Source organism: Condylura cristata, unplaced genomic scaffold (genome assembly GCF_000260355.1).
Source record: "Condylura cristata isolate star-nosed mole 26May11 unplaced genomic scaffold, ConCri1.0 scaffold00004, whole genome shotgun sequence".
Taxonomy (NCBI): Eukaryota; Metazoa; Chordata; class Mammalia; order Eulipotyphla; family Talpidae; genus Condylura; species Condylura cristata.
The window spans coordinates 23,275,216-23,288,883 of record NW_004567105.1 but is presented as its reverse complement, the minus strand read 5'-3'; the positions used below and the strand labels follow the sequence as shown (position 1 = coordinate 23,288,883).

Here is a 13,668-nt window from a genome sequence, read left to right as displayed (position 1 = left end):
ATCAGAATCCTGGAGCCCCAAATTTTGGTGCAGGAGTTTTGGGAACACGTTGAAGATCAAGGAGCAGGGTGAATCTACATTTAAACTTCAGCTCAGACAATGGCTGGAATTCTTGAGGTCAGATAATTCGTATGTAACAGTGCTGTTTTTGTCTGTCAAGAACAGAGAGCAGAAGACATTTCATGCGGCTCAATGAGTGTTATTATGTTTCATTTACTTTATAGAGATTTAGCCTTTCATAGAAAGTATAAATTGGTACCATTCTGTAGAATTCTAGAGTTTTGTGCAGTTTATTAAGATCCAAACAGAAGTTGTGGATCCAAATGAGTAGAGGAAGCCTATAGATACACCTAGGATTCAGAATGCAAATACTATAATTGTGCCCACTGAGCAGGAGTTTAATCATGTTGATTACAGCTAGGAAGCACTGTTTGCCCATTTTAGCAAATGTATTCAGAATTCTGAGTGCCGGAGCCCTCCCTGCTAGTGCAACAGGTTAAAGTGCAGCACTGTGAGCCTGTCTACTGCTACTACAGCATGAGTTCCATCCCCCATGAGGGAGGTGGCCCACATGGCTCAGCAGACCTCTCCTGTCTCACCACAGCAGTGTACTTTGTCAATCTGCCTGTTTTGCTCCCCACTCTGTATCTGGTGAATCCTCTCACTGTCCCTGCACCTCTGGCCTGTCCCTAGTTCCTGATGTATAAATAAGTAGATCTTAAAAAAAATTAAACATATCTCAGGTAGTTGTTATTTTTTGGTAATGATAGTAGTCGAAATATACTTTCTTAGCATTTTTTTAGTGATAAATAGATATATTAAATATTGGCATCATGCCTACATTTGATTTCTAGACTTATTTGATCTACTTAACTGCTCTTTAGCCAGTATCTCCTCATTCCCCCTTTACTCTAACCACTATTTTATTCTGTTGTATGAGTTCAGCTTTTTACTGATTTTTAGATTCCACATATAAGTAAGATGATACAGCTTTGTCGATGTCTGCATTAGTGCAGTTAAAATAATGTCCTCAGATTCTGTCCATTTGTAGTTTTTTTTTTTATAACTGATGGAATATGTGTGTGTGTGTGAGAGAGAGATAGAGAGAGAAAGAAAATCACCATCATTATCCATTTATCTGTTGAAGAAGCATAGGGTTGTTTCCCTATGCAACTTCAAGTATGTTTCTGTACATACTTTTTGTTATTTGGGGTATATCTATAAGATTAGAATTGCTGGAATATTGATTGATTGATTTTTTTAAAGATTTATTTATACATAAAAGAATTGGTATAAGCCAGAGGTGTGAAGGGTAAAAGAATTCACCAGAAACAGAGTAGGGAGCAGAACAGGCAGATTGACTGAAATATACTGCTGAGGGAAGCAGTGGGTGGGTCACAAGAGGTCGGCTGCACCATGTGGGACATATCCTTGGGTGGGAATCGAACTCATGCTACAGTGGCTTTGGATAGCTTTGTAGTGCTGTGTTTTAACCCACTGAACCACCAGGAATTGCTGGTAATTTAAATCTGTGCTTAACTGATGGAGAACTGCCAGACTTCACTAAAATGACTTTTACTTTGCATTCCCTTTAGCAGTGTTTGGTTATTTCATTTTCTTCCTGTCATCACCAACACTTAGTATTGTTTTTTTCATTCTAGCCATCCTAGTGGCCATATCTCTGTGGTTCTGATTTGCATTTTCTTGATGATTGGTTCTCGGAGATATCTTTTCATTGTCTATCGCTTGATGATGACTTGAATAAAACAAGAATTTGTAATTTTTGTCTAGTCTCACCTAACTCCCAGTGACTAAAAAGATATTTATTTAGGTCTAGCAAGCTCAACACAGATGATTTAAAAAGTGTTTCTCACCCCTCCTCTATGTTGGCTTGTACGTAGATCAGGAATGGAAAGCAAGAACAGAAAGAACTAATTGCTCATCAAGAGAGAAGTAACAAAATATAAGTGGCTCTAATATGCATTTAAATTAAATTACATTTAATGAGAGGTTTTCTAAACGAAGTTAATTTGCAAGGACACACAAATCATTGGGTTTAATCTGTATACCTTCTAGTAAAATAGCAGTATCCCCCTTTCTGTCCTGTTTCTGGTAAATAAAAGTTACTGTCCAGAAGAGCGTTTTTCTTCCTTGTTGTCTGGCTTTTCGTGGATGGCAGCAGCTGTACGTTCCTGGTTCAGGCTGTCTGGCTTTAGACGCAGCACACTTGTTCAGTTTATGTACAGACCAGAAAACATGGGCATTTTGACAAAGGAGCAAGGAAAGTAAAAACACATTGTCTGCTTGCTGTTGCCCTCGTAAGAATGTAATTGTGTTGTCCATGTTGTGTTTCTTTTTTTGAATTAAGTTCTATTTTGGTCACTTTCAATATTTAAATGAAAAGAGAAACAAAAGTTCTTTCAGTTTCCTAGCGAAGAAGGACTATATCTATAATTATGCAATGAACCTGTTGTCTAAAAAAGACTCTCTGCATACAACAGTTGACTGTGAGATAATTTTTAAAAATAGTGGACTAAGAAGACAATGGACTGATTTAGCCAACTCTTTGAAAAAAAAAAAAGAAATCCAAGTTAATTTTGGTGAAAGGAGACAGAAATAGAGATAAAAATATGCAAGTCATTTAAACACTTATAGAAAAGCCATTGCCTTGCCTTGAAATTTCTAAGATTTCTGTAATAAGTGTGACCATTTATGTAGGGTATATTTTTGCAAAGTGCTTTCCCGTCTAGTATCGTGCTGCCTCCTCACAAAAACTATGTGATATAAAAAGGGCAATCCATGTATTGTTCTTACTTTAGAGATGAAGAAATTGAAGTCTTGAGAATGGCAGTGACCCACCCAAATCTCTCTTTTGGTTATTGATAAAGCAAGGATTTAGAATCTGGGTCCTCTGATATCATCAGTACCTTTTCTCATATGCTTGGTGGCTGTTTTACTTTTGCTGGGTTGCTTCTAGAAGAACTGTAATGTTCTTTGTGCATTTTGCAAACTTTCACTAGCTCTCCCACTCCTGCCATTATAAAGACTTTCCTAATGAATTATGCATCAGTATTTGACTTAAAAAGGAAAAAAAATCAAAGGACTTGGATTTAAGTAGTATTCTCACATGGAAACATACATCTTACATGCTTTTCTTTTTCCTTAAAATTATTTGTGAAGGAATGATTTTTTTTTTTTAAGATTTATTTACTTATGCACACAGAACTGGGGTACAGGCCAGAGGCTCAGGGGCGATGAGAGGCTTCACCAGAGACAGAGCGGGGAGCAGAACAGGCAGATCGACGAAGTACACTGCTGAGGGGAGCAGCGGGCAGGTCAGGAGAGGTCTGCCACACCATGTGGTCACCTCCGGGGCAGGCGGGATTCGAACTCATGTGGAAGCGGCTTTAGATTCTCAGTGCTGTGCTTTAACCTGCTGCGCCACCAGGGAGGGCCAATGAAGGAATGATTTTAATACAAATGTGCAACCTCATATAGTGTCACTACCTCAATAATACATGATGGACCAAGCTGTGGAATGGAGATAGTTTTAAAGGAAAATGAACTTCTGTGACATTAAAGAATTCAAGTAATTTTCAGACTTCATTGACTGTCAATAAAATCCATTCTTAGAAACAAAGTGGATTATAATAAGCAGCCTTTACTTTGTGCCTCATGTTATAGTCTTTTAAATTTAACATCGTCCACCTAACTCATCTATAGGAATATAGTTTTTTTTTATTACAAATGTTTATTTATTACATCTTCGTGGTCCCTAGTACATGGCCTAACACATAGTAAGTACTTATTAAATCATATGATAAATGAATGAATGAATAATGATTCAGTTGTTCATCATTTGATGTGAAGCAAAGCATAGCCCCAGATTTAAAGGGAAACTCATTGGTATTAATACTTGTTAAGATATCAGTTCTTCACAGTCTCGTTCTTGGTTCGAGGTTGAGAGTAAGTGCAGTTAACTTGCTCTGAATCAGGGATTCTTCCTGTGAAGGCAAAGCAGGGAGATTGGCAGTTTCTATTTGTTTCAATTTAGTAACCTACTTCTGTGGACCCATTAGCTGTGGTTGTACAAGGCTGAGAGATGAGATCTATTGATAGTACAGCATTTTCTGCATTACAAACCCAAGTACAGGTTAGCGTACATCACAAAACATTCCAGGACATCTGAAAGCATACCTAGCCTGGTTTTAGTTCACAAAAATGGCTGAGTATAGTTTAAGACAAATAACTACTTTAATGCCAGCCTTTCTCAACTTTCAGTTGAGTGGTCCTTGATAAGTCATGTAGTTCTTCAAATTCTGATTTCTTCATCAGTAAAATGATGATACAAATAACTTGGATTTGTTATAAGAATTTATTCTTCTTATGATTTTTCATTAAGAATTAGTCATTATAACCAGGGAAAAGAAATCTTGTCCAGTTTCCTTAATTCAAGCTTGAATACAGGGCATTGATACTGCAAGTGACCCTGAAAACTAAGAAATAATCATTTATTAATTTTGGAGTCTTTAATGAAAGTGCCATGGTATGTATTAAGAATCTCTTCTTGTGGCCCTCCCTGGTGGCGCAGCAGGTTAAAACACTGCACTAAGAAGCTGAGACCACTTCTGCATGAGTTCGATTCCTGCCTGCCCCGGAGGTGACCACATGGCGTGGCAGACCTCTCCTGACCCGCCCGCTGCTCCCCTCAGCAGTGTACTTCGTTGATCTGTCTGTTCTGCATCCCGCTTTGTCTCTGGAGAAGTCTTTCGCCACCCCTGAGTCTCTGGCCTGTACCCCAGTTCTGTATGCACAAATAAATAAATCTTTAAAAAAAAAAAAAGAATCTCTTCTTGCTTTATGAAGAGTGAAGGGGGATTGGCTATTTGCTCACAGTTTCTCATCTGTCAGTCTTAAGTGGAGGACTATAATAAATATGCTGCTTGTTGTAGTTGAAGGAAATAAAAGTGTTTGATGGCAACTTAGAAGGGACTGGCAATCAATTGCTAGGCTTATCTTCCACTGTAAATTTTTCAGCGATAGATTGACCTTACTCTTAGAGAATAGGACCATGGCTAAATGATGCAATTATCTAATATTTTGGTTCTTGTAAATAACAGTATCTGTATATTCTTCCCTAGGAAAAATATTGAGTGACTTCATGACCTTTCACAATTTTCATGCTTGCTCAACAGATACCACTCTGCTTCTGGTGCAGAGGACATGATACAGGCAAACCATAGAAAATCAGAAAGTTGTCAGGGAAGGTGAAAGTCACTGTAAACTCTTACTATTAATTATCCAAAATTTCAGAGTGTTTGTGTAGTTGTAGAAGAGTAGTAATTAAGTTGTAAACTAGATCTAGAGCAATAGAAAGGCCTTTTCTAAAACAAACAAACAAAAAAAAATGGGGGGGGGGAGTTTAATAAAAAGCCCTGTTGAAAGTCTCAGTAGAGAATATTTTGAAAGGCATTCAGATTTGAAGCGGGATTAGGGGAGAATATTTTTCAAAAGAGCTTCTTAATTGTATAATCATTGCAAATTTTCTTTCAACAGTCACTTTTCTAGACTTAATTTTTTAATTTTCTGTCAACTTCCTAATTCCTGAAGGTGTTATCAGTAAATGTGAATTTATTTGTATTGGGTGATAATTTTCTTTTGGACAGGTAGCTTTGGAAAGTTGAAATTATGATTGAGGCATGAGTAATTTATACGATTTGTATTTCTATTAATACTTAACACTGTCAAAAAATTATTCTGGTTTCTTTGCTACTGACTAGAAGGAGTTCCCAATTACTACTGCTGCTTACAGATTGAGATTAAAAACACCAGGGAAACCATAGTGGACTGAATGGTATGCATGAGACATACCTACCAGAGGATAATGAGATGGTAATGACACTTGTGGTTTTTTCTCCTAACAAATCATTCTGTGGGTTTTTCATGTGTGTCAGTTATTGAACAAGTCACATGCAAACAAAAAAACATACAAAAAACACATACAAAAAAATGTTATTTTCCAATATACTTTCCAGTGATCTGCTAGAATATCCTGAGGAAGATGCTTTTTCTTTCCTGATGGGCAATTGTGTGATGTTACATCAGGTGATTTTTTGTTCCCCTCCTTAATTCTGATCTTTTGTGTTGGCTTTCATGAAATCAACAAAGTAAAGTTCTTATAACATTGTACATTACCTCCCATTACAATAGTTACAGAAAATAGAACAAAATAGCGTTCACCCGTAAGATGCACTTCAATCTTATGATCTGTCTTACCTCTTTGTTGTATTATCTTCTGAGTTTTTTCTGTGTATAGTTTTATTTCTTCACTGAAATTATTCATAGCCATTTGCATTCAGTGGTTAGACCTTTGGATTTTCAATTTTCTTTTATTGGTGTTATTGAATTTTCTTCAGAGATACTGGGATATCATTCCCAACACAGGTGATGCACAACTTAAATATATATAATACATATGTATACACATATCCTCTCTCTCTTTCTCTTTCTCTCCATATTATAAAATCCACCCAGCAACTGAAGTGGTGGGGGCAGTGACCATGCCATAATACAGCTCCACTTGAAGGTCCACAGTGATGGATATTCCAAGTCAAAAAAAAAAAAAAATGGAGAAGACAAAAAGATCCACCATAAATGAACAACTTTTAAATGTTAAACACTATGATAGCAGTTACTTTGATGTCTCCTTTACTCCTGTTATTCTCTAATACTCTTGAGGGAGAATTTTGAGAGCTAAACCCTTCACAGAGTGGTAGGACAGCCACTCAGTTTGCAGGTCTCATTGTCTTCCGGTGGCGCGGCAGTCTCTGGCATTTGTACCACATTCCTCAGAGACTCAGAGCTCTCCTGTGCCCTCCTGTGCCCAGCATCACCAAGCTTCCCAGACTTCCTGGCTCGTCCAGCCCCATTGGTTGTAAGAATGTTATAGAGGTAAACATCTATTCTAGGTGTGTATGTCTCCAGGGACTCTTATGTACTAGAGAACATATAATTAGTTTTTAACTCAATTTTTATGCAATATTTGTTTTTTATTAAAGTCATCCTTATAATTTGAAAACTCAAAAGCACTGTAACACTTTTCTTTGAGTAGAGTGTTTATCTAAGCAACTACTCGTGTTTCCTCCAAACAACTACATTTATCTCTTGGAGCTGTCTTTTTTCAACATCTATGTACTAGTGTATTGAGAGTACCTTGTGCCTCTGAGGTCTTGAGTCCCAGCTTTGCCCTTATCAGTTATGTTCCTTTAGAGAAGTGGTGGTGGGGACACAGTCTGCTGCCCTCTAGTCTACTCTGAACAGCAGTGATATTAGTTGAGACCGATTTGCTGGTCTCCACTAAATGCTTGTGGCCATCGAGTTCTCTCTCTAACTCAGGACTGCTCTTAGCACATTGTTCTGTACTGGTGTGTATCCCATAAATATTCTTGAGAGAAGGCACTGCTTTCAGGGGAGGTAGTTTAGTAATCTCCAAACCAGAGACAAGGGAATGAGAAAATAAATTTAATGGAGCCATTCTGAAAAGAAAGCTGTGGCCATACATCACGCCTTCACATCATTGTAGCCACCTTCTCCTTGAGAATTCTAATGGGCACATTTGCAAACCGAGCTCTTGAAAAGTGTGGGATAAATTTTCTAGGGAAGTAAAAATGAAGACGTGAAGTATATAGATAATCTATTTTGCCTTTCAAGTATGTAAGATGTTCTGATTAATGTGTTTGCACATGGAAAACTATTGCATTCAGAGTAGCTGGCAGCTATTTCTAGTAGCTGGTGGAGAAGCAGACATCTTCAATAAGGTAATTATTTTAAGTGCATCTGTAGCTGTGTAATGTGCACATGTGTTTGTAATTACAGTTGGTGAATTTAGAATCAAGTGCCAGATTTATCGGTGTTTATATATTCAGAAAATGAAAAAAAAATGTATTTAATGTTGGCTGCTACCATTACACATGTGCCTTGTTTCAGAATTTGCAAAGCCCACCACTGGATAGTTGTCACCACCTAAATTTGCTGTGTAATATGTAGTACAAAAGAGTGTGTTGGGTGACCTAACCGGCTTATCTCTGAACTGAGCAAATGTTACTTCGCTGGTTGCCAACATGGGGCTCCACAGTGTCTGGCTGTGTGGTGGTAAGACTTGGCATGTATGCATTCGGGGTTTTCTCTCATCTTTTAAAGAAAGAAAATTATACGTTAGTCAGTACAGTAATATTTTCAGTAAGTAGAAATAACATGCTGTCAGGACATAATTTATGAGAAGTATTTAGTAGGCCATATACAAATTTTAGAACAGTGGGAATTTTTGGCTAGAAATTTATGGCTGTTTGCTTTTAACAAAATGTTAGGGATTAGAAACCAACATTTGAATAGTTGATGTGTATATTAATTTATCAATCGGTTGAATGTTTTAGCCTTTGTAAGAAGTAGCCTTTATTTTTACCAAAATTCAGAAAAGTAACAAGTGAGCGTTAGCAAAAGTAATGTCTTGGACATTCAGTTTAATTCTGCGTGTGTATTGCAATTATATTGCTGTGTAATCAGGAAGCTGTAAACCAACTTAAGTGTTTAGTTGGCAAGGCTCTATTTTACAAGGAATGACTTGTGTAACAAGTTACTAAATGACTTGGCGTTAGTGCTTGGATCATGATAATAGAGGTAAAATCAACACAGAGCCAATTCTTGAATAATAGGTAGTTCATTTAATGTGTAAATTGTGTGAGGATGTTCCTTTATTTCTTCTTGTTTACTGCCTCCATCCCTTACCTGACTCATTTTTATATCAATCAGGAGTGATCCTTAGAAAAGGTTTGGGGGGCCCTCCCTGGTGGCACAGCAGGTTAAAGCACAGTACTGGGAAGCTGGCCAGGCTACTTCAGTGTGTGTGAGTTCGATCATGGCGATCCCCAGCAACCTGAGGTGATTCACATGGCACAGCAAACCTCTCTTGTCTCTCCCGCTGCTCCCCTCAGCATTGTACTTAGTCTGCCTGTTTGTTCCCCCACTTTGACTCTGGTGAATCCTCTCACCCCATGCACCCCTGGTCTATACCCCAGTTCTGTATGCATAAATAAATAAAACTTAAAAAAAAAAAGAAAAATTTTGGGGTAGGAGAGCAGTAGGGATTTATTTGGTAGTGATTTTGGCTAGCATTTTTGGATGTTGAAGATTGATAAGCTCTTTTATGAGTGTTGAATGTCAGGATTAATTATTTATGTATTTTAAAAAAAATATTCAGCCTTTTTTTACTAAGGGCAATTTCACCTTAACTGTATAATACTGTTTCTGGAAGTTTAAAATTCTGTATCAGGCTATTCTATTGATTTTATACATTCTTGATAGAATAAATATCTCATTGGGGCTTATTTTAAAAATTTTGGCTTGTGTTTTATTGAAGACCTCTGATAACCACTCTGTGTTTTGGATCTTGTGATCTCTAAGGCTCAATGAACAACTAAATGTCGTGGTTACAAACAGGCATAGGAGGACTAGTTCAGGCTTTTAGCTGTGGGGAATCATGGTTTATCTGTATTTCTATAGGTCCCATAATTAAAAAGCTTTATGGTTCTAGTGGGGAATATTCCAAGACCTACCTGAAACATGTTAACTGGAGCTTAGAATGTGATATAATAGATTCTTTTTGGGTACCATCCAAAAGTGTTAATTGCCCTAAAAGGACCTTGTTGTAAGTAAGAGACTCCAAAACATGGCTACTTACACCAACATATTGGAGATGTTAGTGGGCTGTATTTACATAATTACAGTAATTACAGGCTTTGACTCTACATGAGATGTCTCTTAAAAATTCTTGGTTTTAATTGTTCTTAGAGAACATCTCTATTTTCCCCTTTCCATTTGTACAACACTTTCCCTATTCATTATGCATACATAAGTCCTGTAAAAGAAAATAAGTTACATAATAGAAACGGTGTTGTTGAGAAAGGGTGGCTATTAGAAAGATCATGTATTATTTTAATGCTGCTGAATTACAAATAATGAATTCATTGCTGTGGGTGAGGGTAGCATATGTGTCTTATTACAACAAAAATTATCACAGACATTAGTGCTATATCAGTTTGATAAACATGTATTGAGATTTTATTATGTCACCAGGTATCGTGGTAAGTGTCTGGGATTAAAAATGAGTAAATACCCAGTGTACAGGCCAGCTTCCTCCTCATGTAGAATTTAGGGTTCTGGATTGAGGTGAAGGTTAACCAGCTAGTTCAATGACCTCAGTTTCTTTCTGTGTGAGGGAGGAACTACCTGAGAATTACTTGCAGGCAGCCGGTCTAGGTAATCGGTGTTAATTCACTTTTTTTTTTCCTTATAAATGACATGTCTTGGAATCTATTCTTCTTAAACAATAGGGATAGTCTTGAAAGGAGTTTCTTTGAAATCTCCTTTGTTGTCTGTTAGACCAACAACAAAGAAGACCCTAGAAGACAGGACAAATTGAGTGGAACAGCAGTAAAGAACATAGAGACATTAGCGTGTTTTGTCTATCTCCTTTGGGTATAACGCATAAGCTACTTGCTATCTAAAATGTATGTTATTTATTTTTTATAAATTACAACATGAGACTGAGTATATATACAAACTTGGGATATCCCAAGTTTATGTAGTTGTGAAATTAACCTTTGAAAGTCTTTTTAGTCTTTCAGTTGCATTCTGTATAGAAAATGGGAAAGTTTGGTTCACAAGCATTGAGGGCCTTTGGTCTCTATTGAGTGGTTTTGTCTTTACTCCACCAGTAATGACCAGGGGCAATGTTAGAAGTAAGTCACTGCACTGTTAGAAGATTGTTTTCTTGAAAAGGAGAAGAGTTATGCCACTTTCAAAAGTTCTTGTGAGAATTAGAAGTATTGTAAATAAAGTATCTGACACAGAGGAAGGTTGAAATGGAACTATCAAGAGTGCATGCATGATACATCATAAAGAGAGGAGTGTAAGAACGTATTGACAGATATTAATTCACACATTCTACAGGTACTTATTGAATTCTAAATGGAAGGCCTGGCATTAGGATGGAATGAGGGTAATTCTTGTCTTGAGCACAAAAATTTAACCAGGATAGTGCAAACAGCCAGTCACAGGATGAATTCTATCTCAAGGTGATATTAAGGAAAATAAATTTGTTCATTGTGCAAAATTTAGATAGAATCAATAACCACTGAGTGTGAGCCATTCATGGTCTGAGGAAAAAGTGCAAAGTCAGGAATTCTAATCCTGTTTTTATTTAAGCTTTTTTTTTTTTTTGCATTAATTTTGACTGGAATTATTTTATCTTGCTTACAGAATTTTGAATTTTTGTACCTGAGATGAAAGCCTCTCTTACTATACTGATTGGTCTAAATAAGGCTTTTCTGTTTTGTTGAGGGACTGTAAGAAGTAAAATAAATGGTAGAGCAAATGTAATAAAAAGTTAAACATCACTTACAAATTATTTTGACCACTTTTATTATTTTAGATTAACATCCTGGCATTCTTCTCAATAGTTCTTGAGTTTATTCATTTATTAAAATACTTATCAGCGATTGTGAGACTGACTAACTAACCTATTTTTTAACAAACATATCCTATGTGTAAAGTACAGAATGCCTTTTTATTTTGGAGTTGCTTTAAACATTTTCCAATATCAATGAAGTCTCATTATAGTTCATATAATAGAAAGTCTGTCAGCTTTGACTTTTGTTTAATTCCTCTTTGATTTCAGTGGCTGTATAATCATTCATTCTTTTTAGCTATTACGTTCTATTATGCATGCTTTCCAGTAAAGTAAGTGGTTAGGGCAACTGCAACATAATATCAGAATGACTTTTTTATTTCCAGTCTTTACTCCATTGTGTTTTCCTTCCTCAGCTTTGTCAGAAAAGGCTAACATTTTCTATGGTCTGGGCATTATTCCCATGATGGATATTTAACCTCACGATTGCTATATTATTGCTAGCATGTTAACATTTCTGAGAAGTACATACCAAGATTGCCACTTGCTATTTTGAATGTAATGCAAGCAATAGGCTTTACCTAAGATTAGATAGATGGAGAAGGAAAATACTGGTTGCTTCTAGCTAAGCCAAGCTGAAAGAAGGTTTAACGTTAGTGAGTCTTAAGCAGTTATACAGCTCATAAGATATACCAGGGAAACTTAGAATCTTTACAAATGAACAAGTGCCCCATTTTTATTCACCAATATACTCATGATTTACTATGTTCATAAATCATATGAAATGTAAGCAACTAAAGTTCAGGTAGAATTTATGGCCATTAAAATAAAATGTTCATCAGAGAAGGTAGTAGTAATTAAACTGAAGGAATGAGTCTTCCATTTAGAAATTGCTCTATGTGGTTACAGGCATTAAATGATGAATGCCTTGGGTGTTTTCCCTAATAAAAATTTGACTAGAATTATAAAATCATGGTATTTTTTAACCTCCATTCTTTTGAGGTAATGATAATTTTAAATATGGTAAATATAACATTAATTTAGCAAAATGAAGTCTGTATTATCTTCAACTGAATCATCTAAGACCCATTTTTTTTAATGTCGAGGCTGAAATGATACTAGTGGGAGAAAATATTAATAATTAAAATTGTTATTGCAGCTCTGTTAAGCAATGAATTTAAACCTATATTCAAAGCATCCATACAGCTAAGCTACACAATTCTGTTTACTGCTTGAAAGCAGCGACTCTGTGGGAAACTTTTAAAAATAGTCCCATTATTAATGTATTTATTTCAGATGGCAAACAGCTCAGTCTACCCCAGGAAAGAAACAGGAAGTAGATGCCACTCTAAGCAACATAATAGATACACCTCTTGGTTTTGTTTATATATTGATACATGTTAGGAAATATAAATAAATAGTCAGGAGTAAAAGATTTAAAAAACACAGAACTCTCCAGCTACACATTTGATTGTAAGGAAATTTGAGGCAATTTTAAATCTGTGAGGTTCAGACTTACTTATGGTAAGCCACAAACTCCCTATTGAGCTTTTCTGTATGCCTTTTAAAGGAGGAATATTTTACCTTTCTAATGCCTAAATACCAGTGCCCTAAGGGAGACAATCCCCTGATGTTCTTCAAAGGAACACATTCAGAAGAAAGCATTTTAGGCAATGATGTGGAATAATAAATATATGTTGGGAGGAGGGAAGAAAGTCCAGTGATGTGGAATGCACTTTAACTTCTTTCTCAATTTTTCAGCCCTGTTTTACGAGGAGATACTAAGTTGCTGTGATACTTTATTATGGCCTTTCTTGGAAATTTTAATAGTTCCAACTTAAACCAAATAGTGTAAATCATTTGATTTAGTATAATGAGATATTTTTTCTTTTTAATTTGCAAGTTTGAAAAGAACAAATGGCAGAAATTACTGAGTTCCCTTACGTTTGTGTGCCAGGAAACAAATCTATATTGCCTTTAGCAAACAAGTGAAAGTATCTTCATGAGGCACAATCTTACTTCTTTACCTGTGGCAAGTTATTGTCACAGAGGGATTGATTTTTGTCCTGTGGTTTTTACTACTTTACCAAACTTACCTTCTTACCTTTTAGTTAATTTATGATAAGAATATTTCTTGTGATTTTGAGAGCAGTGATCTGTTGCCTTTTTAAACCTTCTGATCACTTTCTGAGTCATGTGGACAT

At 36.2% G+C, this 13,668-nt stretch overlaps 1 protein-coding gene across 2 annotated transcripts in view; it reads left to right on the top strand.

The window, feature by feature from the left end:
* Positions 1 to 13,668, top strand: part of TMTC2 (transmembrane and tetratricopeptide repeat containing 2) — a 355,937-nt gene that overhangs the window by 29,948 nt on the left and 312,321 nt on the right. The window lies entirely within an intron of this gene.